Genomic DNA, 7,358 nt, shown 5'->3' with positions numbered 1-7,358 from the left:
TACTCGCTCAGCTCACTGAAAGTGGCTGTATTTCATCTTTCTATAAAAAATATTTGTCTCCCTCCTCTACAGCCTGGTGGTGCATTGTCAAGTCTTTCTCTGGAGTATGCCCTCCTTCCATCCCTTCCTCAACTCTGCTCGTAAGAAGGCTGAATGCCTCAATTCTGCGTTTACTTCCAAATATTGTGTCCCCAACCCCTCACTCTCGGTTCCCTTCCCCGTCATACCCAACTGCTCCTGGACTCTGTCTGTTGCACCCGAGAAGGTGAAGATTGTCCTTTCAACCCTTGATTATAACTCTACCACTGGACCAGAGGGCATCAACTCAGGTGTCATAAAAACCCGCTCTTCTGCTCTTGCACATCATCTCTGCACTTTTCACCCTGCCATTTGGGCTAGGTCATCTTCCCTCTGCTTGGTTAATCTGCCAACAACAACATGTTTGATCATGTTTGCACCATATCCTGATGCTGTGTGGACTTTGGTTCCCCACTGACTTGTTCTGATTTGGTTCTGGTAGCTTGTACCTGTTGCTGCATTAGAGCCTGGGAATAACTTCTGAAATCTATCTCTCTCTGGGTTCTTCCCAACATCTTTGTTCTTTGTTCCTTTCACACTTCTTTCTACTTTTTCGCAGTTTTCTTTATTTACTCTAATTCTTGCTTTTTCTTTTCTTTTATTTATTTTACTCTTTATTTCTCTTTCTTTATCTGTCTAGGAAGAAGTGAATTCTTGCAGTAATTTTTCTTTAATGCTCACTTGGCTGCACCTGGATGGGGTTGGGGGTTGTGGCATTGAGGCTGAAACCCAAATCCTATCCAGATTCCTCCTGATGACTCCATCTTTGCTCTTTGTTCCATATCCTGATGCTGTGTGGACTGTGCTTCCCTGCTGGTGGACCACTGGTAGCTTATACCTGTTGCTGCATTTGAGCCTGCGAAGTAACTGCTGAAATCTATTGACCCAGGTTCTTTCCAACATCTTTGTTCTTTAAATTTATGCAGGTTGTTATTTTTAAAAGCGAGAATTAGCAAAAACAACATCATGTCTGGTGAACAACAACAACACCACCACCACCAATGAAATCATAAAAAAATTCCAATGACCAATTTATCCCGAGATAGCCGTCAAAATTTTTTGTACTGACCAGATGCAGCATTCTCGCTCTGCAATTATGATGTCATAATGAAGGCACCTATGACATCAACCAACTAGATTGTATTCATAAAATACATACCCTGCACAGTCTTGAAAAGGCCATGGTGTGAGCCAATTCTTGTTTTTTTTAAGGTTTTAAAAAAAATATTTGATCCAATATGGCTGCCAGACATTGCGACAGATGATTTTATCTTTATCATTATAAATTCCTACAGGAGGCGGCGCACCTCTGGTAAAAATTTTGTCTTGAATAGGACCAACAATTGCAGAGATTTTTTTTCATCCTGACTGGATCAAGCATTGCACTTGTTGAATTATGATGTCATAATGAAGGCACTGATGATATCATCATGAACATATCTTATTCCATATGGGGAGTACATTACAATGAGCCATGTTTCAATTTTTCTCCTTGGAATGGTTTTGGAGATATCGAGGGGAAATTTTTTTCAGTTTTTCCAAGATAGTGCCTGTACCACATGACATATGATGTCATAATTATCATTGAAAAATTATACAGGAGGGGGTGCTCCAATGGTGAAAAATGTGTCTATTGAATCGACAATTGCAGATAATTTTTTTTTCATACTGACCGTATTAAGCATTGCATTTGTCGAATTATGACGTCATAATGAAGGCACCAATGACATCGTCATTAGCATATCTCATTCCCCATGGGGAGTACTTGACTGAGTCATGTGTAAACTTTTCCATTGAATGGTTTCAGAGATATAGAGGTGCAAAGTTTTTCGGTTTTCAAGATGGCACCTGTACCACATGATCGATGATGACATAATTATGAATAAAAATTCTCCAGGAGATGGCACACCTATTTGGAAACTTTGTGTCAATCAGACTAACGGTTGCTGAGAAAATGAATTTTTAAAATGCAGACACGTACGCACGTACATACGGCGCACGTATATGACCAATTGCTTAACCCGCTTTTCACTTTGCAAGCGCAGGGTAAAAATCACCCTTATTCCCCATGGTAAGTACTTGCTACATACCAAGTTTCAATTTTTTCCATGGAGCAGTTTGAGATGCAGAGGTCCAATGTTTCACCTTTTTTCCAACATGGCTGCCACACCACGTGAATTATGACATCATAATTATCATTATAACATTCTCCATAGTTAGTCGCACCTATGTTGAAAATGTTGTGTCAATCCAACAAGCGGTTATAGAGAAAAGGGAATAACAAAATGCAGACACGCACGTATGCACACACGGGACGGATCGCTGAACCACGCTTTTCGCGTGGGGGCAAGCAATAATAATAGTCGCATCATTTGCCAATAATATTGAATGCAGAATCCTCACCACTGGCCCATGCTCATCTGGCCTCTGGGCTTGGTGAAAATGCAAGCTAATGCTCAAGCAGTATGGCAGATAGGGATGCTGCAAGGCCATGAAGAACAATGAATCTTTGATCCAATAGACCAACGGGCCCACTATGTACAGAAATAGATGTGTCAGATATTAATGCTGCATACATACATATATATATATATATATATATATATATATATATATATATATATATATATATATATATATATATATATTCATTGAAGGGCAGGAAGGTATGTAATGTGCATACAGTCATGGGACTACAGCTGGATGGAACAAGCAATGAAAATAAAGGAGAGGGGAAGAAAATAATATGTAAGAATGCTTGTTTTTAGGGAGGAGTGTTAATGGGGATGGGGTAATAAAATATCATGAGTAGGATTGGGAGGTGCCAGATGGTGGTGCATTACCAACTTGAAACCCTCCAGGGAATGGTGCAATTGAACGCTCTCCCAAAGTTCTACAAATGAGAGAAAAGAGGAATAAAAGTGCAGACGGTAAACATGTATTTTAAGAGTGTACCCAAGAAGGGGTTACAGGAGAAATACATGCATCCTTGAGGAACTGGGAAGGGTCAGTGGGTTGAAAGAGTGGAGAGAGCAAGAGCATAGGAGAGGCCGTAAAAACCAGAGAAGCTGTAAAAACAGAGGCTCCGAACTTGTCTTCAATGGGAGAGCACAGGTTAGGATTAGATAAGCTGAGAGATGCGTGGTTATTACATGTTGCAGTTTTACATTCTGGTTTTGTTTCCTAATATCATATGCTACTGTATTTACATTAACTTTAAGCTTTGTACATTAGTTATTTATTTGGTTTGTGACATCATTTTCATCAATATGTTCTATCAACCATACACAATAGTATTACAAAAGTATTAGCAATTACACACAAAAACTTCCTATGGATTACCCTTTTAACAAAATGTTCCACCATAATGCCCAAAGAGTACAAAAAAAAACAAATCCATTGGGACCATACTCTGTGCAGAAGCAGTACTGCCAAAGCAGTCTCCGAGGCTACTGGGCACAATCCTGGACAGCTCACCACTCTGACACAGGATACTCAAATGGCTTAATCATTCCAGCAAACTGGTACTCATTTTTCCAACCTCAGAAGGATGACCGGCTGAGTCAACCCAACCTGGTATTAATTAATTAATTAACAACCCAACCTGGTATTAAGTAATAACCTGGTAACAGCTAACTGGAATTTGAACTCAGGACTCTGGGATCCCAAGCCCACCACCCTAACCAGTAAGCCAACACCAGGCATAAATAGTACAAATGAGCAGAGAAACCACTTCAATGCACTGTAGATTGTTAGCTTATATGTGCTTTGCTGAGTCAGAGCATATCCAATATGGACTATCTGGATGGAAGTCAAAGTTGTTAGGATGAGATAAGAGGAGTTTGAAATACTTTATTCTGGATTAAGGTAATGCAAGCAATCTTCCATGAAGATTCATCATCTAGTCTTTGAAGAATATGGACGTTCTTGTTCAGCAGGACACCATTAGAAAAGTTTTTTTCCCCAATTTGAATGACATAGGATGTGTGGAGTTGCGGAAGACAGAGTCCAACCAGTGCAAGGGTTCCTCAGTCTTTCTCGTTGAATGAATCAACAATTGACAGCTACCTTTCAAGTTGACTTGTTGAAAGGGACCTTGTCTAGGGATCTTCTTGCACATGTTTTAACACCATGCAGTGTGTTTGTCACAGTTTATGTCATCACTCGTAAGGTTGCACTGTGCACTGCAGATCGCTAGTTAGGGCCCTGTCACACCTTGACGTTTTAGCCAGCAATGTCAGCGTGTAAAAATGTATGTAAAACGTTGGCATACGCTGAAATTTTGATGTTTTTTTTTTTTTAAGTTTTGGGCATATTCATAACGTGTTGGTCGTATGCATAACATATTAGTAACGGGCACAGAACGTTTCGTTGTGTTATTGATAACTTTTACCAACGAATGCTTAGCCTGTTGTCGGCGTTCACAACCTATACCCAACGATAGTTTAACTTACGCATAGCGCGCTAAACGTACTGCCGGCAAACTCGTGGCGTAGCCTGTTAAGAACCTGCCGGATGCCGATTTAAATCATAACCGCCTGAGCATTTGAAGTGTCAACATCGCAGTCACACCTTGACGATTTTGCCAGCATATGCCGGTCTATGAAAAATGTGTCTAAAACGCTAGGCGGACGTCAAATACGGTATAGGTAAGTTGTGTATACTTTAAGAGTAGGCTGGAAAACAATGAAGTACGCTGTCATATTACGTGGTACGTGTAATACGTCGTGAAATTTCAAGCATGCTGAAAATCTTACGACGTACTCGGCGTATGGCTAACACGTTCCGCATGCGTTGTCATATGTTCCTGGCATGCTCCGCGATCGTTTACACACGACGGACACATGTTACTTGTAGGTTACTAATAAGTCGAAACACGTCAAGGTAATATTTAACATAGCCAAAACCTAATTTTCAACCAATGGGTAACGTCCTTTTAACCTATGAGTAGCGTGCTCTGAACCTATGTTTCACGTGCTTGAAACCTATGTGTAGCATGCTTTGAACCTAAGTATAACGTGCTTCTAACCTTTGAGTAACATGCTATGAACTCTCTCTCTCTCTCTCTCTCTCTCTCTCTCTCTCTCTCTCTCTCTCTCTCTCTCTCTCTCTCTCTCTCTCTCTCTCTCTCTCTCTCTCTCTCTCTCTCTCTGAACTCTCTCTCTCTCTCTCTCTCTCTCTCTCTCTCTCTCTCTCTCTCTCTCTCTCTCTCTCTCTCTCTCTCTCTCTCTCTCTCTCTCTCTGACTCTCTCTCTCTCTCTCTCTCTGTCTCCCTCTCTCTCTCTCTCTCTCTCTCTCTCTCTCTCTCTCTCTCTCTCTCTCTCTCTCTCTCTCTCTCTCTCTCTCTCTCTCTGACTCTCTCTCTCTCTCTGACTCTCTCTCTCTCTCTCTCTCTCTCTCTCTCTCTCTGACTCTCTCTCTCTCTCTCTCTCTCTCTCTCTCTCTCTCTCTCTCTCTCTCTCTCTCTCTCTCTCTCTCTCTCTCTCTCTCTCTCTCTCTCTCTCTCTCTCTCTCTCTCTCTCTCTCTCTCTCTCTCTCTCTCTCTCTCTCTCTCTCTCTCTCTCTCTCTCTCTCTCTCTCTCTCTCTCTCTCTCTCTCTCTCTCTCTCTCTCTCTCTCTCTCTCTCTCTCTCTCTCTCTCTCTCTCTCTCTCTCTCTCTCTCTCTCTCTCTCTCTCTCTCTCTCTCTCTCTCTCTCTCTCTCTCTCTCTCTCACTCTCTCTCTCTCTCTCTCACCCCTTCCTCACACCCCTCCCACAGTGTATGACAACCTTTGAGGCATTGCTCTCCCCACCTCCCCTACTTCCTTGCTCCCCTCCCTCCTGCCTCCTCTCTCTCCCCTCCCTCTCTCCTCTCTTCCTCTCTCTCCCTCCACTCCCTCCTCTCTCTCCCCCCCCCTACCCCCTTAGCACCCCTGTCAGTGAAGCGACAGGACAGGTCCTGTAGCGACAGGAAGCGACAAGCGGCAGGACAGGCGACATGAAGCAATTGCTCGTTATCAATAAAACATTCTCCATGAGTGAAAATTTTGTCTCAGTCCGACAAGTGGTTGCAGAGAAAAACACTAAAGTCCTGTATGGGCAAACAGACAGAAAGACAGGCAGACAGATATTCAAACAAACAAACAAATGGACCCAAATGCAATACCCTCTCCTCCGGCGAGGGTAACAATAAAAAAAACGTCATGGGTCAGGGTCAGGTGTCCAATCAAAGCGGGATTGCATCAAGGCGGGACATCTTGGTACCCATTCATCACTGCTTGCAGTTATAAATGGCAGTTCGAATTATGTCTTTTTTAATTACAGAACACACCAGTACACAAGTGCCACACAAAATACACCATACAAAACTACACAAATACCACACAACACACAACACACCACACAAAACAAGTCCTAGCGAGGGTCTGCAATCTCTGATTGCTCTTTTTCTTGTTATTATTGTACAACAACAACTTGATTATTGTGCAACAATTTGAACAACTTGATATACCACATGGGTAGAATGATATGGAGGCAACCTCCTGGTTCCAAAATCTGACTTCATCACATAGTGCGGAATGTTCTGAACAACTTGATTATTATACGGATCACTTACTTATACAGTATAAGTCGATTTATTCTTATTATTTATTTATTTATTTGTATGTTTGTCTCTTACTTTGACGACTTCACGCCAAGGTCTCTTAGATAGCATATTTGAGATATGTTTTTGTACGATGAATTATTTGTGTTTATGTGTAATAAGAATTCTCTCTGCACGAGCTCATTCAAGCTCCATGTATCATAGTGACACCCAGCACTTTAATATTATATAGATAGGATGTTACCACAACTTTTTCCAGGACCTCGAGATATGATCATGTTGGCTTGCCGTCAGGAATTGGCCTCGTTTTCACCTGAAGATTAATAATGTTGGTTTAAAACACCTTCCACTCCTCTAGTAGAAAATGTATGGTTTGCAATGGCTGCGAAATGTGATCAGAAAAAGAGGGAGGGGAGAGTTTGGTGTCATGCGGTCATTCTTCTCTGCATGATGAATGCCTTAGGCCTCCTGGGCCCTGGAAAAGCCAGCATTCATTTACCGGCCCAATAACTTTCCAGGTTACGAGCAGTTTTAAGCAAGGGCACCTCAAATTGTATAACTCTGTCGCAGAGACAAAGTGACAATTTCCAAGAATTCGTTGCCATTTTCACCTTTGCCTATAATACACCACTAGAGGCAAAGTGCAGTTAACTGTTGCACCTGCAGCATGGGTAGAATAATATAGAGGCAACCTGCT

The sequence above is a fragment of the Eptatretus burgeri genome, chromosome 9 (assembly GCF_056783735.1).
Source record: "Eptatretus burgeri isolate ZD-2024b chromosome 9, Ebu_testis_v1, whole genome shotgun sequence".
In the NCBI taxonomy this organism is placed as follows: domain Eukaryota; kingdom Metazoa; phylum Chordata; class Myxini; order Myxiniformes; family Myxinidae; genus Eptatretus; species Eptatretus burgeri.
This window is presented reverse-complemented; position numbering follows the sequence as displayed.